Raw genomic sequence first — 24,578 nt, forward strand, 5'->3', positions numbered from 1 at the left:
ATTCCACAAGTGTCTTAGGAAGAAGGGCTGCATAGTGGGAGGACTCTGTATTTTAGATCTGGGAGGAGGAACCTGTAGCCTTCCAAATGCTACTGAACTCAAATTCCCATCAGCCCCAATCAGCATGGCTAATTGTCTGAGATGATGGAAACTAGAGTCCAACAACATTGGGAGGGCCTAGTTTTAAAGCCTGACAACATAACAGTTTTTAAAGGAGAGGGCCTAAGAGAGAACCCAGCTCCCTTTACCATGTTGGCACACACTGTTCATCACCGCAGTCAATATATGTTCTTTCAGTTGGTGGGTTTTCCTTTGTTATGCATACAGAGCTTTCAGATTGTGGGCTGTTGAATTTTTTTGAAAAAATAATTGAAGAAATTTATGATTGCTAGTCATGCTTCCCTACTTCTATTTTTCTTCAGGGTAATCAAGTGCATTACTTGTTCCTGAAACAGTAGCATCACCAACTTGCTCCAAATGTACACACTGACAGTTTGCAATGCACCTTCGAGGCATCCACTTTCTCATGAGTAGGTTCTCAAGTAATGGCATAAAAGATTATGCCTGGCATCCTTGGAATATCAAAAAGAGAGAGATTATCTGCGAGCAGAACCTAACCCCACAGGGGAAACTGGGCATCCAAAAAAGCATAGAGCTGCACAATTAAGCAAATATGCAATTAACTAAAATTCCAGTACTCATTTACTGCATACAGAACCTTTATTCCAAGGCTCCCATAGCACGTTCAGACAATAATTAAGCCTCACAATACCCCTGTGAGGTATGTAGCAAATGCAAACCCAAATTAAAATGTAAATTGCTTGAAGCTGAAGTTTATGCATGATCCTCAAATATCAGAAGCCAGTTTGTGCAGTCACGAGTGATCTTTGAATTTTCTACAGTATTTTCTCAGTTTATTCTTTCTTACAAGTGCTGCTTCATGATGCTTTAGGTGCAAATTAACTATATGGTTTTAAACCAGAGAACATTTTATTTCTAGAAAGGCACGGAGAATCTTACCATGCTAAAATAGCTTATTAGGAAGCTAGTAAATGCTGCTACCCTTCAAATGCATTGATCATTCAAATATCAGCCAAAGCGGCTGCTTATTAATAAGATATTCTTCTTGTTCAACTATTCAGCGAACAAAATTATCCCCAAATATGGTGGAACCAGCTCAGTTCTCTTTCGAATGCAGTTGTGAGCATTCCTCCTCTGAAATACTTACATTGGTTCCAAAATTAACTACCACAAAAATTAAGAATCTTGTAGATTAAGACTAAGAAATAAATCGAAATGTGTGAGCATCAAACTCTTGCAAGGACTTCTGCTATAGCAGCAATGCTAGGGCACCTCTTTTCTGTTTGGGAGAAGTATTCAGTGATAAGGTAAAGAGATGCAATAACTCGCCTTTATCTAAAACATTTATTGACTTCAGGCAAAGCCCCTTGGAGCACATAATACTAAGTAATAGTTATGGGCTGCATTCATAAGTGGCAGAGAGCTCTGGACTCTTCCCCCTCCCCTGTCTTATTCCAGCACAGCCATGATGAGGATCCGCTTGCACTTTTGAACTAACTGGAGTTCCCATTATGACTGAACTTGGGGGAATTTGTTTAAACAAGCCATTATTTTTTTAAAAAAATATTAATAGCAGAAAACCAGGGAAAGAGAAAAATAGGAAAAAGCACCAAATATTGTAACCCCTTGCTCATGAAGAAATGAGTTATGGTCAACATGACAAAGATGTCTTCTATTACTATAGGTAGGAAAGATATGAACGACTGCCCCCTTGAATGGGGGTGATCCCATTTTGTTGCCCTACTGGTCAGCAGAGTCACCCACTTTACTGTAGAAGGAAATGTTGACATTTTGGAAAACAAGTCAAAAAATGTAACAGATTTTCTGGCAATGAACTAAGATAAAGTACTGGTAGATGTAAACCTTATAAAATTAAAAAAGTAGTAGTATCTTATTTTTCTCTCATATATTTACCTTATGCAGAGGGGAACAGACTTCTTCCTGCCTCCAGCTCCATTATTAGATTTTTGTATCCGCAACTGCAGTCAAGGGCAAGGTGCACAGAGTACAGCTAACACATGAAGCCTCCTGGTTTCCAAACAACCATTTCAACCTTCCCTTTCCCCCATGCTTGGCATGACTGCAGACATACAAATCTCCCAAGCAAAATATAATGAGAGGGGTTTTAAGGAGAAGGTTCTCTGTTTTTTTGTTTAGTATGCATTCTGTTAAATTCAGAAGTGAATAATTAATCCTATTTATGGTATTAGCATGGAGGCATGGAAGTAACTAAAATGCTACTAAGGGTGCAGTCCTAAGCACACTTAGAGTGGAAACAAGGCATATTGATTGAACTCAGCGGGCCATGCTTTCAAGAAAATATATTGAGGACTGGGCAGCTGGTATTCACATCATGGAAAGTTACAGTTCACTCTGAAATCCTTTGTTTTAAACATAAATGGAGCCCCTGGACAGAAACCTATGAAGGGCCAGAAAAGGAATAGCTGGTCCAAAACATTAATAGTTATAGCATTTCATACATTTTGTGTAAGCTCCTTTTTCTTTCAAAGGAAAATTGTGCTCACACTATGTGAACTGAAGGGCACTCAGATCATATGGGTGGCAAGCTTACACATACTTGCCCTGGGATGTCAACAGGATTTTCTGGGCCTGGTAAACTGTATGTGGATTGGGACACACACACACACACACACACACACACACTTGGCAAGAATAGATTAGCTTAGCCTAGCCTGCATACCTTGTTACAGAGACAAAAATAGCGAGAGAAGGTGGTTAATATTCACAACCTTGACCTCTTGGGAAGAAAAGCAAGGTACAAATATATAATGCAATTATTGTAAAGAAAAATAAACAGAAACAGAAAAGCAGCCTCCACTTGCTTTAAATGCAACATTCCACAGTCCTGATATTTTTCAGCAAAATACAAAAACAAAACAAAATTTGCCAACACTGGAGATGCAAATACATATATACAGTGCTTTTTTCTGGGGGGACACAGAGGTACGCATACCCCTAAACATTTTCTCATTGAGGGGCAGTATTTCAATATGAGTAAGAAAATGAGAGTACCCCTAAACATTTTAAAAGAAAAAAAGCACTGCATATATAATAGCTTATTGTTGGGTCCCTCCCACCACCACCTGTACCCTACAGGGAGAGGAGAGGAACGTGAAACTATTAACTTATTTTAGGATCAAAGCCATGATCTGCTGCAGATTCACAGCATGTCGCCTGGATTTGCTTTCCACACAAGGAATGCTGAATCCCAGAAACTGAAGTTGCACCTTGGGACACCCATGGCTTACATAAACAGCTGGATATGTACTGGAGTCCTGTGGATCAGTGTAACATATACACATATTCAGAATTTCTCTCCTATACACAAAGAAATTATCCTGTACACACAATGAATTTAAGTATGTGGAGTTGGATTAGGCTGCAGTCCTATACCCACTTATCTTAGACTGAGGACTGCTCAACTCATTTGGACTTACTTCTAAGTAGAAATGGTTAGCAATGCATAGTTCACATCTAATTCACCCCCCTTTCTATATTTACTATCATTTGTTTCATGTTTCCCAACCCATTCCATATAGTACTAGGCAGCATTTTGTGTGCTGTTTGGAATTCTGTCTTTTCTGCTATTTTAATTACTTTTCTCTTGGCTGTATTCTTGCAATGCCTTGATCTACTGCTTGTGCAAAAATGATTTCATTTTTAATGGGTTTTACCCTTTTGATTTCCTCCTTCTCTTTTTAAAAACATTTAAGCTGTCCTCTTCTTGCAGACTTTGAATTTTATCGCTTGCGCATGTGAAAGAGCAATAGCTTTTTGCTTGCCTTACAGCTGATTAACTGCAAGGAAGCCATCGCATATAAAATACAATGTGTTTGATTTCTAAACAAGTTCCTCCAGAGCCCCTTTTTGTGGTCAAGGTTAAGATATTTCCTTGGTACAAGACTACTTCTTCTGAAAGTCCATTTAAATACTTTAACTGGACTGTGTGTGGACCACCCTGGACTCCTGTGGGAGGAAGGTCAAGGTAGAGATATAATAAACAAAATGATTTTAATGACATTGGAAAATCAACCCATCCTGTCCTGTTTTACTGAGGATTTTTCAATAGGTGTTTTGCTTGTTATTTGGTGTTATTTACAAAATACCAACTAAATAGCCATAAAGGAAGAAGTGTCTGGTTCCTTCCCCAGTCTTGTATAAGGGGAAATGCAGCAGCACGAAAGTTTTGGGGCCATTATTTGCATATAATAAAGAAGACCTAAGGAGTGTAATGGAGTGCAACAAATTTGCAACATTAGCTTTCATCCTGTTGAGCTGTTCGAATTTGGAGTGGGGGGACATGAACCAGGAGCAGCAGGGCTGCAGGAAAGTTGCATGGGATACTGCACGTCCATTTTCCATGAAAGTACACACTAATCAGCTCTGCTTCTACTTTCCTGGCAATGGTTCCTAGTTGAAAAACCAGCGTGAAATGAAATTATTTTCAGTACACGACATAAAAAGAGTGTCTTAACTGATCATGGAGACTTTTGTAAAAATGAATTTGAGGTTAAGAATATTAAGAAGAGTTCTGCTAGAGCAGACCAAATGTCTATCTATCTCAGCACATTATGTTTCTCACAGTAGACAACCAAAATACCTATGTGAAGCTCACAATCAGGACGTGAGAGTATGAGCCACTCTGCCACATTCCCAGTGACTGTAGTGGAGGTCATAACATTGCTTCTGAGCCTGCAGGTGATACACAGGCATCATGACTAGTAGTCAATGACAGCCTTGTTCTCCATAAATTTGCCAGTGTGGTGTAGTGGTTAAGAGCGGTAGACTCATGATCTGGTGAACCGGGTTCACTTCCCCGCTCCTCCACATGCAGCTGCTGGGTGACCTTGGGCTAGTCATACTTCTTTGAAGTCTCTCAGCCCCACTCACCTCACAAAGTGTTTGTTGTGGGGGAGGAAGGGAAAGGAGAATGTTAGCTGGTTTGAGACTCCTTCGGGTAGTGATAAAGCGGGATATTAAATCCAAACTCCACCACTTTTTCTTCTTCTTCTTCTTCTTCTTCTTCTTGTATATAAGTTGGTGCACCCCAACATCTTGTGGAACCAAATTCAATGGTATGGCGATGCACCATGTGTAGAAGTCCTTCCTTTTGTCTGTCCTACCCTTTAGCTTGATTGGATGACCCTGCGGTCTAAAATTATAAGAGGAAAAAAATTCTCCCTCTCTCCGCACCATGCATAATTTTTTTTTTATAACCCCCCCCCCCCCAGCATTAAATTATGGCAACAAGAGTAGCAAGAACCACCACGGTCTTTCTGATATGCATTCCACCCAGATTTAAAAAATAAGAAAATCAGATCAGCAAGTTAAGAACACCAGCTGACAGGAAGGTAGGAAATTTATTTCGGAAACAGACAGCTGTTCTGACTCAAGTCTACTGGACAGACACTGCCACTTTGAATTCATAATGTGCTTTGAAAATTAATATTGCTTCCGATTGCTAGAATCCAGAGTGGAATACAAAGGTGGCATCAGCACATCATCCCAACCTTTTGTAGGTTGTTCATGTGCACTTGTCTTAAGCACAAAATGTGCATGTAAATTAAAAGTCCCTTGCTATTTTCCACAGGAATTTAAAACATCTTCAGCTTTGATGGATATTCAAGAAGGCAGATATTCCAAAATACTTGGACAGGAAACAAAAACCCCTTCAGCTTCCTCTCACTTCACTATCATTTAGTTTAGAAATGGAAAGAAGGCTTGATATACATTTTAACAACAAACTCTTAAGCCTCTGAGTAGGAAGTCTCCATTCCTATCAGTTTACAGCTAAGCAGCACAGGGTTTCAGCTTACTCTATCTATACAAAAAGTAGTGTCTCTGCAAGGGCTGCCACCACTGGTTCTATCCTAGAAAACAAGGAAGTAAGCATCAGTATGATATATGAAAAGACTACAGTTTGGCATGTTCCAAGAAGCAGAAAACATGCAGGGAAGTATGAGCTCAAACTCATTGTCTCCTTATCCTCATTACAACATAACAATGATGCTACATTGTACTTTACCAAAATAAATAGCTCATTATGTTCTCTCTCTTTTTGTCTTGCTCATTTCTTTTGATCACTAATTGTATCTTAGGGTGTTAGTTTACTACTGTGGTGCAGTCACTTATAGAAAGAAGGCCTTTTTAGTAGAGGCATCCTGGTTATGGGAAAAACTTTGCAGAGGCTAGATTTGCATGGCTAGATTTAAATTGTATAATTATTATTATTACTATTACTATTACTATTATTATTATTACTACTACTGCAATGTATATATTAGAGTTGGCATTAAAGAGTATTGGTTAAAAAGAAATTACTACTATCACAGTCTTTCATTCTTCTTTTCTCAAACTATGTTTTCATTCATGTTTAGCAATCATTTCCTCTTTAATCCTTTATATGAAAACTAGCAAAGGACCTTGATCTCAATTGTGATGTCTTTAGGCAAAGTATTTTACATCTGGCACCTTGCACCCAGAAGCATTCAAAAGAATCAAACACACACATACATACATCTATGCAGGTTCATAATCTCTATGAAAAACAGTTGCCTTGGGGGAAGCCAAGAGGAATAAACCAGCATCTAAGACAATCTAGAGGTTTCAGGACCTTGGAGAAAAATCAAGACTTTGATCTGAAACCAAAGGCAACCAATTCAACTCAGAAGAAATGTCGCTGCCAGAGAGCCATACTGCACTAATGCCTCTGAATTGCTAAAATGATAATAATAATACACCTCAAAAACTAAATGGGAAGCAAGTTAAAAAGAGCAAGCCTATAGGTTTACAGTCTAAACAGGCAATAAGAAACAGGGGAAGAAAAGGAAAAAGGAAAAAACAGATGCAGAGAGGCAAGGCTCAAAATTCAGGACTTTATAAAATAGTTGTAAAATAGAAGCAGCAACTAAAGATTTAGACCAGAGGAAAGGTGCTGGCAGAGTCACGAAGCAAACAGAGAGAAGTAAAAACAGATAAGAAAGAATTAAAGCCAACCATTGATTTAGTAAAATGTCAGTTTTAATTACAACCTGAGCTCTAAATGCAATATACAAGCTTCTGAACTGCACATAATTCCCCATTAGGAGGCATGACTGAGAAAAAATAAGAAGGCATTTCTGATTGAAGACATGTCACATACGATTAAGCCTAGTTTATCCTTCCCCTCAAGTTCTTTGTCTGCTTGGAGAGGAGCTTTCCAGCCTTTATTATTTCAATCTTGCTGAGTCAATTGTGATCTATAACAGTATCAGTTTTGTCCCACCCTGTGTTAGACACCAAGTCAAGTCTTAGATGAATATGTAGCTCGCCCACCATAGATGTTAAGGAAACCGTGAAGGAAGACCCCAGCTGAATAGATTTCCCTTCCTACTCTATGGCAACCTTCCAGTTCTTTAGGAGCCTCCATGGAGACTGGTGGAGTCAGACACCTTCATATTTAGATCAGAGAAGGTGTGGCACAACCGTGAATTCCTGCTCTGTGGAGATATCTATATATATAATGCACATTGCTCCCCAAAAGAAGATACATTCCCTTTTCTAGAAGTAGTAGAAAAGCCGTTTCAACTAAAGTGACATGCTCACAGCAGCAGTTTGCCACAAAATGAGTCTCTAGCACTGCCGCATTTGTCCTTGACTCAGCACCAGTTTGATGTCACACTTCTTGTTTTTCCCTGGAGTGCTTGAAAAGCAACAAGGTGGACAGTTCTGGAATAAAGTTTATTACTGTCTGCTTGGCCAGAAATATCTAGTAGGGTGCCTTTTTAGAAGACAGTAAGCTCCCTTACTCAATGTAAGGGAATATGGGGCAACCACTTCTACTGTCAGCATGGGAGCAAAGTAGAGAGGAACAGCAGCAAAATACAAGTGGAGTGCTTTTCCGCTGATGTGAACATGGGGAAATAGACTGCTGCTGTTCAAAATGGTAGATTTGAGCACTCTTCTCTCTACAGGGGAAGGGAAAGGGGAGAGGTTTCTGCAGTAACAATTATGGACTTCTAGACCTCCTACTTCAGCTCCACTGGATTACCTAGGTCAGATGCATTAAGCATTTTTATTCCCCTCTGCAGTTCTTTGGTTTTCTTTTTATTTCCTGAATTAGCTGACAGGTCTATTTTCCATTCCCTGGCAGAGGCTGTTTCCAAGCAACTGATGGGAGGAAAATGGGGAGGAGAGATGTAGAGCCTGTAGTTATTGACATCTACCTCCTCTTTGAGCACAGCATTTACCCAAACGGCTACACTTGTAGCAGACAGGTACCACTGAAGGGGCAACGGTAAGCCTAATTCACATAAAAGCTTTCTTACAACTTTGAGGGTTAAAAATAAAATTTTAAAAATCAGTCAAGCGGTATATAAATTTTATGAAATAAAATAAATTTACTAAGCAGAACCAAATCAACTAGCCACCAGTCTTAGACACAATGGTTAATTGCATTTAATCTTAATTTTCACCTACTCCCTCTCACCATTTGAGATCAGCTGCCAGAACCAGAAGGACCTGTGCTCCAAAATCAAGGACATCTCCAAAAAGTAAAGAGGAGATAGAACTTACAAGCTTCTTTTTCCAGGAAAAGGGCAAGTACCGTATATTCATTTAAACAAAGCAGCCACTGGGTTTATTCTACAGCACTTGTGGCTGAAGCTCTCCTGTCCTACCTTAGTTAAGAGCACCTGCTTCATCTTCAGTACCTTGACTTCATTATATGTTTGTATGCTTCAAATAAGCATCCTAAATGTGGTCACTGTGGTAGAAACATAACACTCTATCCTACTGGCTATTAGAAGTTGCGGCCGCCACTCTATCCTACTGGCTATTAGAAGTTGCGGCTGCATTCACATTCCACACAGAGAGACACCCTGACAGCTCTCATAATATGACTCAAGTGGTCGCCCCCGGAAATAAGGGCCATGAATAGCACCATGGGTACAACAGTTCAAACTCAGCTTGCTGAAACAACTATTACAACCTTCTCCAAAAGTTGTGTCCTTCAGATGTTTTAGACTCCAGCTCCCATCAGCCCCAACCAGCACAGCTAGTGGTGTGGGATGATGGGAGTTGTAGTCCTAAATAGCCGGAGAGCACAAAGTTGGAGGGACATTATTGGGTCACATATTCCACAATTGGCAGGAAACAGAAGTTGCATCAGCTGTATACAGGAGTTCATAGTATCCTGTTGTGGAGTATCATAGTTTTTACAATGCCAGTACATAGCAGTAGTCATCAAAAATATTCATTGACTTGACAGTAGGGTTCTGTTGCCATTTCTCAAGTGCCATGTAAAGAAAGATGTCACTCAAATTCTTTATAATATAGTTTTTACAAGTGCTTGCAAAAATCAGTGTGATTACTAGGCTTGATTGTGTTCCATGCTGTTTATTCTAATCCAGAGAAGAGGACTGAATTTCAGCAAACCTCTCTACTGCACAATTTAGAATTTCTGAAGTTCCATTAGTCTCTGTCACTCTCAACAGTTTTTAACCATTATATTAACTCGCTCCCCCTGCCCTGAAATACAGGACCAGAGTGGCAAGCACAAACCAGAACTCTGGAGGTAGAATGATGAGCAAGTGATAGTCCTATGTGAATGTTCAACATTCATCCTCTCACTATCTGAAGGGTGTGGGTGTGGAGTGGAGCTTTGTTTTAGTAATTTCATCCATTTTAATGGGCGTTGTATATTGCTTTGGGGGCCCTTTTAGAAAGGCAGTTAATATAAATTTATATTTAACCTTATCATTATTTGGAAGCCTGATCATTCAGGGTTCTGCACTTCATTAACCCTGCATGTATCGAGCATACATGCACACCCCTTCACATCTTTACTCTGTGGAAATCTGTGGGGTACGGCAATGGAGACATGACAGAGGGGAATGGAAAAGGGAGAATGCCCCTGTTCTCTCCCCTCAGGTGACATTCACATGATGGGTGAATGCCTGCCTAGGGCTTCTATGGCAATATGAACTTCTATATTAGTAAGCAACTGAGAAGGCAGATGGGTAGGAGCATATATTCTAAACGGCAGTGGGTATTAAGCTATATGCAACTTAAAAATGTTATGAACTTTCGGGGGGGTGCATTGTGATGTATAATACTTTCATAAGTCCCCAATGCACTATGTACATTTATCATCTCTTCTTAAAAATGGAATTTATAAACTGTATTAGATGTGGAGTGGACAATGACTGGGAGGGGTCCATACATACCCACCTCTTTTAGCCAACGAATTCTGAAACAAAGAGATGCAAATCAATATGGAATGTAAATGCCAAGATTGCATTATATTGAAAGTCGTTTGATCCAAACCTTCCCTTAGGGGGTGGGGGGGGAAACCTGTTAGAAAAACTAATAATAAAAGAACACTGTCCTCCTGAATAATGCATTTTCAATACATAGACATTTTAAAGACTATTGTGAAGGTTGAAAAGCAGGACCTGCATGAAAGAAGCAGCCCTATTTATAGTTTTATGAGTGCAAATGTATTCAAGTTTGCCTCTTTGGTCATAAGTTATGAAATAAGTTATGCAGCTGGAGAGAACTTCAAGACGAATATTTGGGGGGAGGGGAAACCCTGCCTGAATAAGAAGAGGATGTCACACAAAAATGCACACTTGCAGCAGACCACCAGCTAAATAGGAGAAGCCCACCTAAGCTCTACACAGTTTAAAAGTGGGTGAAAGTGTCTCTAGTCACGATTAAGAGGCGCAGTGCAGCTCCTCCTCTTCTGAAAGAAGATTCCCTCGTGATAAAGATGAAAAAGGTGACTTTAAGCCTAGGCCTCCCAAGAAATTGAAGAAGCAGACAAAAAAGTGGCCTCGGCAAATGACTGACTGAACCAGCCAGCTGCTTACAGTACTCACTGCATTAAAAAGAGAAAGGGGTTACCTGCCCTCCTGGTTACTCAGAAGTTATGGAAAGAAAGAACAGAAATTGCTCTTCAGCTGTTGAAGCAAAGAAAAGGGCTGCTACATTATGTAGAGGAAGAAGTAAATGTTGCTGCTGAGAAACCTGCTATAGTCTGTCTTGCAACAGTACTAAAGCCCAGCAGATGACAAATAGAAATGTTTAGCGCAGCAAAATCATTCATATCAATAACATATTGCCATTAAAACATAAATGATAAGACAAAATGCTGGCTTTTACTGAACAACTGCAGACCACATTCATGGACAGTCCGGAAACTTTTTTCAACAACAGAAGGAAATTTGTTTTAGCATTACAGTGGTACCTCAGGTTAAGTACTTAATTCATTCCGGAGGTCCGTTCTTAACCTGAAACTGTTCTTAACCTGAAGGACCACTTTATTGCTTGAATATTTTAGAAATACTTCATGGAGCCTCCCGCTGCCACCGCACCACCAGAGCACGATTTCTGTTCTCATCCTGAAGCAAAGTTCTTAACCCGAGGTACTATTTCTGGGTTAGCTGAGTCTGTAACCTGAAGCGTATGTAACCTGAGGTACCACTTTATTGCTTGAATATTTTAGAAATACTTCAAGCTGACTTTGAGCCACAACTGAGATACACATATTACTTAATATTACAGAAAGAATCCTAAAATTTATGAAACCCTAGAAATTCTAGTACAAATCTTAGTCTCAACATAAAGCCACTTGAATACTTGTGTTTCAAAATGTACAGTCGAACAATGCTCTTCACATTACTGAGTTACACTACAGTAAACTTAAAGTGAAATTTCATTTTATTTTTACCTGCAGAATGTTGTTCTGATTAACTGAATAAGACAGTAGAGAGAGCGAAAACCAGAACATGGCTTCAGGCAAGATGCCCAAGTATGTCACTCTAACATAATGTGCCAAAATTGATTATGTTGAAGGTAATTTCATCATATTTAAAAATGAGCAAGCATAATTTTTTTTCCTTTTCAAAACAGTACAATAATCTGTTCTTTTGTTTCTATAAACCTTAATAAATATTCATGAGTAGCTTCATGACACCTCATTAGTGAGCTGTTAAGCAAGTTGAACCAATGCTGAATTAAACATTTATAATGAATTACTGTAGCTTCCTAATGCAATGTGAATTTTTTTTGTAAATACAAAAACACATTTGTTTTAATAATTGCAATTTGAAAAACATAACTGCTTCCATTTGTGCTTGCAGAAATTAAAAATGTGAGATTTTTCCTTTGAGGAAGTTCATTTTTTCTTCAAAACCAACACCACACCTATGAATCGGGACCAGAGTGTTCATTTACAGGGAATCTTAGGATCCAACACTACCAGACTGCCAAGGATCACAACTACAGAACTAGCTGCAATATTAAATACAATGTTTCACATGTATGGCATACCTTTTGGCTTGTTAGCTTTATTGTGGCATCAACATTAGCAACAGCTATCCAATCTTCCAAGGTGACCCCCATTTTTTAACACTATTACATTCACTAGCAACAAAAGGGCACCATATTTTTCATCACTAATAAAACACTTTGGCTTCTAAAATTCATTTTAAAGTTGCTGGGCATAGGTCCCCCCCCCCAAAAAAAATGCCTGAAAAACTAAATACTCAGTTTTCAGATTTTGAAACATCACAGGCATGATTGCACTGCTAGATATTTAATGAAAGATCACTAAGATAAAAGTCACCTTAATTATAAAAAAATAGTAGTGTTTGTTAATTTAGGAAAATTAAATGCATGAGCCATTGCGGCAACAATTTTGTGTAAAAGAATATCCGTTAGGCGACTCATTAGTCATGTCACCAAGCCTGATGTTCTGGGCAGGAGATTCATTTTCTGGGTCTGCAACTGCCAAACTCTGTCTAGGGCATGGCACTGTGTTCGCCTCAGTCTCCCAAACTGAACCCATTCTACACCCAGTGAAAAACGTAGCAAACAAAAGCAAGGAAAGAGAAATGAAAGTAGGAAGAAGCTGCCCTCCATTGCTCTTTTTCTCCCTTCCCGTTTGGGGATTGGTGGAGCAGAAGTCGGGGAGCCCAACAATGGGTGGAACCAGAGCCAATGACAGGCAGAGATAACCAATTTCAGTTTTGTCCTCATCCCTTTCTGAGTTGTACAAAACCTGGCAGAAGAAGTGCCAACTCCTGGACTGGTTGGAAGAAAGAAGACATGCAGGAGTCATGAGAGGGCTAGCTGAGGCAGCTGGAGAAGCCCAGTCACTCCTGTGGAGCAGTCTCCACTGGAAGATGGTATACAGCCATTATAATCTGTCCATTATACGGTAAACTGTCCATTATAATCATTATTGAACTGCACCAAAATATTGTGAGATGCTTCCTCCTCTTCCTCTGGCTCCCACCTGTTTCCACGTTCTATCTCTGCAATCAATGCATGCAAAATAAAATGCCTTAAGTAGTGCCATTGCACAAACTGTTCTTTGTGATCACGGCTCTCATTTACACCAAGACATTTTTCGATATTAGCCTACAGGTTATCAGGGGATTTACTACCAAACTGACATACACACCCTACATTGATAGGGCCTGCAGGCATACCTGAGCCTTTGAAAAAACAGACAGACTGCACCAGCGTTTTTGTTTTCAAAAGTTTGCTTGCACTGCTTGAAACCCTTGTATATTTGCAGTTACATAAGGTTCTCAGCATTGCACACTGCCATCTGCTGCACAGTTTTATTACAAGCTTTACAAAAAAAATACCCATCCACCTTATAACATACGTAACTGAGAAGTTGACACTTGGTTTTAACTATTCTTTCTGCTACAACTTGGAGAGGACAATGAATTAGATGCAGGATAATGCAATATTGATTGTGAGGCGATGCAAATTGGATAATGGGAATTTCTTAGGAAAAAATTATTTAGGCAATTCTATTGATTCTTATATTTACTGATGTTATATAAAACTCTTATTACATTAAGAAATATTTTAAATAAATAATATGAAGTCATAATCCATTTTTTATTTCATTCAGACTAAATATTCATAAAGGAAATTGCCGGCTACTAAAATCAGGACCGAGTTTAGGGTGGCTTGGGTGTTTCCTGCACAAGGCACCTAGCTGGGGGCACGCAAAATTGAGTAGATTCATAAGTGAGTAGATTCATAATTGAAAATATTTGGGGATGCCCACCTTTGGCCTCATACAGGGTGCCAAATCTTACAAAGGATTACCAAAGTCCACCTCTGCTAAAATGCCCATGATATATGCAGTCCAGTAAGTACGAAGCCCGCTCTATACAACATGCAGTCTGTCAATAGATACTTTAAAGAAAGCATCTAACACAACATCAGATACATAGTTTGTAAATTGTTTTCATTTGAAACTCTGTTGTCTGGTTTTACACAGTCCTTCTTGCAACCTTAGTATCCTGTTATATCCAATTAAAGGGAGCAGGAGGAGATCAACACAACTTTCAGAAGGCAGGGAGAGATTTTACAAGACCCCTACACGATTTCACTCTTAACTAAGACGGTATTACTAATACTACAGCATTAACCAATACTCTGGGCACTTACTGAAGCCCCAGAATACCTAAAGGCCACATCCCATATTCCTTTTCTTTAAATACAGTACAGCATCTTTCCTGAAGTTGTTCTTGCAAGACAAAACAAATACTTTTTATTTATATATTTTTTACAGGATGTATTTGTCTTGTTTCTTAATACTTTTGAATACCATTTCAGGGAATCTGCAGTGAATGACTGACACCAGATATTGCCCAAAGTATTAATGAGCATTACTCCAAAGTATTAAGAAGCAAACTGGAGAACTGTTGGTTAGTTGCATAAGTAATTTTATTAAGTTATGTACAGTATTTGGGTTTCTGTTCTACTCATTCCTTATGGTTCAAATGATTATGCTAAAAAAAATTAAGGTGCAAAATAAGCAAGTAATTTAAAATACTTGCATCTGAAGTGTATTTAAAATACTTGCATCTGGGTGTATCTGAAGAAGTGTGCATGCACACGAAAGCTCATACCAAGAACTAACTTAGTTGGTCTTTAAGGTGCTACTGGAAGGAATTTTTTTTATTTTGACTATGGCAGACCAACACGGCTACCTATCTGTAACTAAAATAACTAAATAAAGCTAATAATTATTATTTTTTTAATCCCTGGAAGCACAAACATAGAACACCAAATGGCTTGAAGCCTGTCTAAACAAGTATGTCCTGCACTGTTACTTGAAAAGGGAATTCTGGATCCACTAGGTGGTCACAGGGAATGTTTTTCTTACCAGTCTTGGCATTTCACTAGAAGGTTTTTATTAGGTTATCCTGTCAGGTGTGTTTTTTCCCCAACCGTGGCAGGAAAATAGTTTGAATCTGTCGCTTCACAGTTTACACCTCTGTGTTTTAGCCACTACACTGCATTTCATGACATTTTCCTCCCAAGTGTCTGTGACAGGTTTCAGAAAACTAGATTGAGTGGCAAGCCAAACTGAAGTAGAGCACATGAGCAATTCAAGGGGTCAAATCCATTTCTCCCTTTAATCCCTCCTTCACTTCCTTCCCTCTATAGCATCTTCATAGCTGGCTGAACCTGACTGCCCCCAAAAGACTTGCCACCTATACTGTAAGAGAATCTGCAAGAAAAGCATTGGAGGTGTAGGCTGCACATTTGAAGTAGTTTCTTTCACTTTCTCTTGGGGGCGGGTGGGGGGACTGCCATCTGGATAACTGGTGTTCACTTGAGCCACAGAACACCAGTTTCTTTGCTACAAAAAATATATACTTAGAATCACCTGCTTAGAGGCTGCAATCAAAGAATACAACAAAATGCTCTCATTAGCACCTTCCCTCTTCAAAGAGAAAACAGATCCCAGAATCTGAAACAGAAGCCTCTGCATCAAAAAGGGAAAAGAATATTTGCATTGCAATAAATGCAAATATAAATCACCTTTTTTGCCGGGATTACTCCTACCACTGTGTCAGTCAAAGAATACAGTGGCACTGAACATCACATGGGTTCTCTTTTGCAGAAGAGATACTGATTTCATTACCATGCATAATAGAAAAGCAACTGGACATTGGTTAGTGCACATAACCGTGTCTACATTCTGGCAGTATGGATGGTGAAGAGGACACAATTCAGAGTCTGCATTGCCTCCTCTAGTGGCCAGGTAGCTGAGCTCTTTCAAACAGTCTGGAGGTTGCTGACATATATTGTAGAGGAAGACCAAAGCCTTTGAGGGGCCAGTGACCAACCGGCTGCACATTCTGATCCTGACTCTGCAGTTGTGGCACATCCAATCAAATCATACATGTGTAGCTGGTGATGTGTTGTGCAATAGCTTGACTTCAGTGGTCTAGGCACGGGTACCTTCAAGATTGGATTACTGCAATATACTCTATATGAGGTAACTTCCCTTCAGCTTCATCTGGAAATTGAAAATTGCTGTAGCTCATTTGTGGACTGGAGTGAATTTCTGTTGATATGCTACATCCCTGCACTGGTTGCCAGCTTGCTACTTGGCCCAATTCAAGGTGTTACTATTGGATGATAAAGCCCACTCTACTGCTTCCATCAACAGAACTAACACTTTTATAAGTGCTACATGTGATTGCTCCACACTCACAAGGAACTGATCCTTCAGTCTTAGCAACATCTACTTGCCCATTAATTTTAGGCAAGCACCTTCTCTGTATAGCTCGCCCAAGGGTCCATGCACAAAGGCAAAATCATGCAAAGTCAGGAACCCCCAGAACCACCAGCCCTCCAAGGAGGCAGAGGGCTTCTTATTGGGCTCTGCGAAGGTTACAGAGGCCAATAAGCAAGGAAAACCCACTGGGTGCATGGCTAGTGGGGAAATGAATGGAGAGCAGGGAACAGTGGTCTTTCCTGCTCTCCATTTATTCATCCCCCCCCCCACCCGCCCACATAATGTTGCAATTGCAAATGTAGAACAAGTGCAAGTTGCAATGCCACTGTATTATTTTTGGCATCTGCTAAAAAGTTTTAGTTAAGCCTATCCATATGGGTAATTTTAACAAATATGCTTGTGATTTCCAGTTGTTTTTAAATGTTTGATTTTATATGTATTTTTTAAAATATTTTACATTGTTTTATGTACCTCATTTGGTGTTTTTTGTTGATTAAGTTGTGCATAAAGTTGTTAATTAAATAATTGGGGGGCAGAAGGAGGGAGGAAGGGAGGGAGGAAGAAGAGGCAGGAGCAGCTGCTGAGACTTCCTGGTAGAAACAACATCTGGATTTTCCATAATACCTACACAAGCAAATGCTGGTGTTTCAAAAGAAAATGTCCATTGTGGAAGCACCTTCACTTGGTGTTCCGGCAAATGCCAAGAGGATCAATGAGAAATCAATTAACTTTAGTTTCTCACTTCACATACACACCCTGTATATATGCAAATATAATGCTAGATCTCAAAGCACATGTAACTTACATCACCATAAATTTATATCATTGCAAAACAACAATGTGTTAATTGCTATAGCAACCCATTATTATGCACCCTTGCTCAGGAAATGTATAAATTACAAAAGAATCCTGTGAGATAAGTTAGGCTGAGGATCTTTGACTGGCCCAAAGTAACCCAGCAAGATTCCTGGCTTAGGAATCTTTCAGGTCCTGGTCCAACATTCAAACTACTAGATCACCCCTTCAACTTTACCATTCCCTTCTCGAAACTCACCAAAACCAGAGATTGTACATTGTTTGGAAATGGTATGTGACACTCTCACTCAAACTATCTGTTTGTTGGCCAGGGAACTGCCTGGAATGAGACCAGCTATGTTCACTAAATAGGAAAACAGTGATTCATTCTCATGGTGAGATTTCCACCAGTAGGCACGTTACAAAGCATCTGGGGTTGCTTTTGTATTTGAAATGCTTTGTGAGGGTAAAATGGGCTAAGTGGTCTGGTGTCACAGATGAAATGAAATGATGTGGAAAGTGCTTCTTTGATTTAAATTTCACCCTCCCAAGACCGCTTTGCAACAGAAACTGTGCATGGGTTATGGGCTAAGATTTTTGAGCTAAATTTTTCTTTAACTTGATATTCCATGAGAATTCCTGAGAGAGTCTCTTTTTTACAGGGGAAGAGGCACTGGCCTACAAATGCACTGAAATATAAATAATTACGCAGCCTATTCCTATTTAAAGTCAGTATGCTCATCACCTCCACGCTGCCAAGATACACCTTTCCTTGAAGACTTTAAATAAAAATCTATGAAAGAAGTGAGTTACCACTTTCAAAACTTGCTTTGAAATTTTTCACTACTGGTACAATGAGGGCTTTTTTTCAGCCGGAACTCAGATCTGGTACCTCTCAGGTGGTCGTCATTGCCATTCCAAGAGAACAAGGGAGGTGTTCATGGTGAGTTCTGGCACCTCACTTTCTAGAAAAATAGCACTGGGTACAATCACCTATTGCTGGTAGGAAACAGAGCTACATGCATCACATCCCAAGTCACTGTCCACAGTACCAGCCTTGCCCCCAATGCAACAGAGATGTCCCCCATCTGCCAGACTTTAACACATCCTGGCAGCTACTGATGTAAGCAATAAATAACAAACAACTCACAGGAGGATCCTTGTAGAAATGGAGTAAGGGTCAAGTGATTCCTAAGGCAATGCAGAACAAGGGGGCATATTTTGCTGGTCCCAAGCACTCTGCTCTCCCCACCTGAGCCTGAAAGACAGGGGGAAAGTGCAGGTGCATGGAGGCCAAGTTGTAATCAAACAAAATTTGTTGATCACAAGGCACATCTGTTATGACATTAGCCTAAGCTTCAAATTTTCTGGCTTTGTGGAGCAAAAGCCAACATGAGACAGGTTAAGGTGACTATATGCATTTCTGAATATGACAAAAAGCTGGAGTATCTGAATATTTACAGCACTAATATAATAAAAGTTTTATATTTAAAGAAAATTCCACTTAAGCAAAACACAGAATTATCTGCATGTTATGTTTGCTTCACTGGAGGAAAAGAGGCATTGCATGTAAATTTGGTTTCTCCAGATCTTTGGGGCTTTTAATGCTAATCACATTTGAAATCAGAGAAAAAATCAGCCTGGGGATAAAGGGAGAAACCCTCACTTCACACACTGCAGGACAAAGCTGTGGGGCCACAAACAAAACCCAGGGTGGTGCCCCAATTTAAATTAAGCCCCAAAGCACCTTTTCTCTTGCTTTATGGCAAAAGGATAATTTAATAAGGTCTTAGCAGTCCAAGGAAATGTCACCCTAGAAAAAAAATCTCCTGAACATGGCATTCCACAATCCATTGAACTCTGACATTTTTTCACAAACGCAGCATAAACATGTTTGTATTACAAATGGCAAATGGGACAGAGAAACTGCTTTATATCATTAAGTAATAACATCTGCACACATGGCACATGCAGGAAGTTCCTGCAGCCAATCAGAAGCTGCAGAAGCCCCATCAGACGTTCGGGTTCCAAAAGAACGTTCGCAGACCAGAACAATCACTTCCGGGTTTGCAGCATTCAGAAGCCAAAACGAACGAGTTCCAGGGCGTTCGGAATCTAAGGTATCATTTATTACCCCAAGTAGAAATATCTTCAGTCCATTGTCTCACAAGGCTTACCGGTAGTTCCTTCAGTGCAGCCAATAACTGTATAGAACTGTATGTATCCACTTTCATTTAAATGCAACATCCTTTTCTCAAGAAAAAAACCCAAGGTGATTATTTAGAATGATATTCTGCATGAAAAGTTTGCTTCATTTGGAGCCACCCCTGGATGTAGTCTCAAATGGAGAAACGCAGGTGCTTTTTTAAAAAAATAATAATGAAAATTTAAACACACCTCTTAATATCAATAGTTGCAGAACACAAATTAAAGGTAAAGGTAAAGGGACCCCTGACCATTAGGTCCAGTCATGACCGAATCTGGGGTTGCGGTGCTCATCTCGCTTTATTGGCCGACGGAGCTGGTATACAGCTTCCGGGTCATGTGGCCAGCATGACTAAGCCGCTTCTGGCGAACCAGAGCAGTGCACGGAAACGCCATTTACCTTCCTGCTGGAGCAGTACCTATTTATCTACTTGCACTTTGATGTGCTTTCGAACTGCAAGGTTGGAACACAAATTACATCAGTGAAAAACTTCACAGTCATAAAATTGAAGGGGAGCTTTGTGTACACACAAACCCTGCTCGATATAGGAAATCGAGAACTACAGCATCTGCAACAGACAGCTACCCTGACTCTACTTGTAGACCTACAGCAGAGGAGAGTCCAACACGCCTCTAGATACGTGATTGTTATTATTAAATCTGGTGATTGCATTTTCTTGCTCAAGGCAACTCAAAGTGACTTACAATGAAAAAGAAGTGGTTCCATTGCCAAACTGCTCCTACCCTCAAGAATCTTCACCTAATGTTCAGCCAATATCTACCTCCTCTAACTTAAGCCCATGTGATGTAGTCCTGCCCTTTGGGACATCAGAAAACCATCCTTTGGCAGTGTACACATTGCCATTTATTCCAAAGCACTCCCATTGCTTGCGTTAGCCACAACTCCCATCTATCCTGCAGTTTCCTGGGGAATACTGTTGCTTGGTACTTTCCCCCACCCCCTTGAACCAACTTTCATCAGATTTGAAAAATGTAAGCCACGTTCACTTCGCAGTCAAGCCGAGGTGTGCACATTTGAGACAGCCATTGCACACCCGCAGATGAGAGCCTCATTAATAGGAGGCTGCAAGTGCAGGGTAACTAGACAGGTAATGTGCATCAGGTGAAGTCATCCCTGCCACCTCTCTGGTGTGTACAGCAACATGCAAATGAAACTTGAAACGCAGTGGGAGAAATGGCGTCGCTTCATTTTAAGCTGCTAATGTGCACATAGCCTAAGCCCTCCACTGTATCATGGCCTCCCTCAGTATTCATCACAGGGCTTGCTTTCCATATCACTGGCCATCTTTACTGCCCATTTCACTCCATTCTGATTCGTCTATAGCCTTCTTCAAGTGTAGCACCCTAGCAAGTGTAACCCTGCTTTTTAAAAAATAAAATTTAAGTAACATTTCAAAAGGATCCACATTTTAAATATGTATAAATCATCATTACTACTGTGAACCTCTGCACCTACCAAGTTGCCTGCTTCCAGTTTATGCTGCAGTAGTGGAAGTGTGCTAAAGAGCAAAATTTTGTCAATATATCTACCCAAACCATATGGCCAGAACTAAGAAACCTTGCTTTCCTTTCTCTTAGGCATTGCAACATCTACCCACAGGGGTACTGCACAAGTGGAACTCTTGCATCCAGATAATGACTAACCATGGAGCAGGAGTCCTATGCATAAATCACATGTGCTTCCTTAGATTCCAGAAGCAAACCCAGAAGCACATCAATAATTTAAAGCCCCCAAATCCTATAAAGACTTCCATGCATGCTTAATTTGATGCACTGTGAGTAATCCCCCCTTGAATTCAATGCAAGATGACATTGGCTCCAATCCTGCACATTTTTGTATGCCTCTAGTTGTACTAATTTGGGCCATTCCATGTTGACAAATGAATATATATAAGAAACCAGTTATATAACATCCTAAGTAAAAAAAAGGAGGCCAATGCAGTGTTGCTGATCAAACATAGGTATTGCCTTAATACTTAATAGAGCCGTGTGTTTGCGTGTGTGCTTTCCTGAAAATTAAACCCCACTAACAATTGGTGCCGTTTTTTAAAAAGAGTGTCTCTGTTACCTCCAGGTGATTATCATCTAGATTGTAGAACAGCTGAGCCAGTATGGTTGGGTATCTCCCGCCACCTCTCCAAGGAGACAGCCTTTGAGCTCAGAGAAGAGGAATATATAAAACCACAAAAACACTGCAGGCTATTAAGTCAATATTTCAGCACAAGAACTTTCAGAACAAAATCATCGTATTTAAATACAATGAACACCAAGTCCATTAACCAGTGCAAAATTCAACACCCCATGAAGCAATCTAGGTTCAATTAAACCTCAGTGTACATATTTAGCTGTATCATTAACAAGTGTGAACGCTTTCCAAAGAGAGAAGAATACAGAGGGATGTGCCAGATGGCACTGCACTTAATAGCTTTTCTCAAAAAACAAAACAAAAAAACCAACCCTCAAAATTCTCTAATATTTAGAGTATACTCTAGCCAATACATCTGAGCTTCATTTGCATTTTAAGGAGTCTGATGAACGCACTTTCATTTGAGCCTAATTAAAAGAAGACGAGGAGCCCCTCTCTCTCTCTCTATATATATATATACATACACACACACACACACACACACACACACACGAAGTGCCTCCTCTAACTTTTCTGACCAATATTTGTTCCAGAAAGCCACGCTCTTCCCCCTCCCCCTTACTTAAATTTGCTCCAGATTTCCGATAAGTGTGGGCCAGCAAAAACTCTGTACCACGGATTTCGGAACTGCTCTCCTCCTCGCAACTAAGAGAGATTCCCCAGCAGGAACCGCAACGAGCTCGGTGTTCCTCCTAACGCCCACTTCTCCTAATGCTGAGAAGTTCTTTTTAAATCTCCTTAACACCGTGTGTGTGTGTGTTCAGGGTAGCATCCGCACTTGCTCTGAGAGCGAGCTCTTTCTCTCTTCGGTGCCCAAACCACCCGGAATGCCACGTTTCCAATGCATCTCCAAGGATCAGCCGCCGCCGCCGCCAGAAAGGAAGATCCTGCGTTCTTGATGGCAAGGCGACAACCAAAACGGCGATCATCCTCTGCCTTCCTTTAAACTAACAGGGTCTCTATCGCAGCAGCAGCAGCCAGCCAGTCTGCCTGCCTGCCTGCCTGCAACCCTCATTCACTGCAATCCCGCCTCATCTTTCCGGGCAGACGCCTCGCTTGGTACCCAGCGACAGACATCTCTCTCCTCAATAAGGGAGAGAAAAATGCACGCAGCAGAAAGACCAGGAGGACGAGAAGGGTCTCTCTTTGCGTCCCCAACCAGCATCCCCGTCGCCGCCCTTTTTAAAATAGTTCTCCCGCCTCGCAGAGGAGGAGAAAACAACTCCAAAGACGGTTCTCGCGGAAAGGGCAGGTAAGGCAAAGCCCGTCTCGAGGGTCCCAGTCGTCGCAGCAGCAGCAGCAGCAGCCCCGGAGCGCCTCTCTCCTCCTCGCGCGCGCCAGGCAACGAAGCCACTGCCAGCCCCGCGACTCTCGACACCTGCTCCTTTCGCCCTCGCTCGCACCTGCCGCCCAAGCCCCCGAACCTTCCCTGCCGGCAGCGCCCGCCTCTTCGGACTTGGGTTTCCCGCCCGCCTCCCGGCGAAACTGCAACAGGAAGAAACTTGAAAGGGGCTCGAGAAGCGGGGTGGGAAAACGGAGGCGACTTTCGCCTCAGACTAGCCCCCCGTCGGCGGCGGCAGCAGTCGCCCACCCGCGCTTGCCCTCAGGAAACCGCCCCGGAGAAAGAGAGGGACAGGTCTGAGTTTGTTTTTACCTGCGCTGCCTCCCCGCCAAGGCGCCGCTCGCCCGCCTGCCCGCCTGCGTCCGTCTCCAGTCTGTGGCACGCAAGGACTCCGTAGCCTCTGCTATTTATAGTCCGCAGCTCCTCGCCAACCCCTGGCCGAGCGGGAGAGAGGAGCTGCAAGGGAAAGCGGCGGGGGCGAGACTCAGCGGGCTTCCGCGCTCTCCTGCCAGCCAGCCAGCCGGGCGGCCACCGCCAGCGCGCCTCAGAGCCTCCGCGCCGAGTCGAGGGGGCTGCTTCGCTGCAGCTGCTCGCACAAGCCAGAGGCGCAAAGCGAGGCGCGCGCGTTCCTTCCCCTCGGTAGCGCCGCCTCCCGCCAGCCGAGTCTCCGCCTCCTCTCTTTTGCCTCCTTCCTCCAATGTCACCGCAGCTCGACGGAGGCTCCCAGGCTCTGCAGGAGGCCAACCCCAGGAGCGACGGCCTGTGTCCAAGGGCGCACGCGCCGCAAGAGACGGGAGGCCGGCGCGCGATGCTCGGCTGCTTTCCCTCTCGCGCTCTCTGGCACCGCAACGCTGAGCTCAGAGGTGACCCGGGCGAGAGGCGGGCAGCAAGCAACTGTGGCTTGCCGTGCGCCTCCCGGAGTCTAGGGGGCGCTCGCTTCTTGCTGTGAGCTCCCTGGAGAACCAGAGGGTGAGAAAGAGAGAGTGCCCTCTACTGGGCACCCAAAAGGCTGCGTTCTCAGGTGGTTCACCCCCCTCCCCTCTCAACTAGCGTCCTATCTCAGGAAGTAGGCTGGCAGCACGTTTGAAAAAAATAATAAATGAGCTGCCAAGGTTTTTGACAATTATCTGGCACGTAGCCATGTTTGAAGATGCCTGCCAGAGAAAATATTGGCAACTTTTACTCACTGGTCTCAACTGAAGGATGAATGAGATAAAAGATTGTTAGAAAACCCCATAATTTTCAAAGGGTTGAGTAAATTGCAAACATGCATTTTATTTTTCCATTATGCTTACAGTCTACTCTTACATCAGATCTCCCAAGATGTCTTCAAGTGTTTCCCTACACACAGTTAACATCACATGATGGGAGAGAGCAGGGATCCACCATCCTCCCCATCTTGGCTGTTGTGCCCCCACCCCAAT

General features: G+C 41.6%; 1 protein-coding gene across 3 annotated transcripts in view; it reads right to left on the reverse strand.

Moving 5' to 3' along the window:
• The window catches only part of INPP4B (inositol polyphosphate-4-phosphatase type II B), a gene marked incomplete at its 5' end in the record, with an annotated part of 260,693 nt that extends 236,657 nt beyond the window's left edge, over positions 1 to 24,036 (reverse strand). Inside the window, one exon of one of the 3 annotated variants that reach the window (XM_082237557.1) lies at positions 23,467 to 24,036. Of the gene's footprint in view, positions 1 to 22,374; positions 22,605 to 23,466 lie in introns of those variants that run through there. The other 2 variants (XM_082237558.1, XM_082237559.1) reach the window with 2 other exon arrangements.
• Between the last annotated feature and the right edge of the window lie 542 nt (positions 24,037 to 24,578).

This window comes from Podarcis vaucheri (assembly GCF_965113315.1).
Source record: "Podarcis vaucheri genome assembly, chromosome: 9".
NCBI classification, from domain to species: Eukaryota; Metazoa; Chordata; class Lepidosauria; order Squamata; family Lacertidae; genus Podarcis; species Podarcis vaucheri.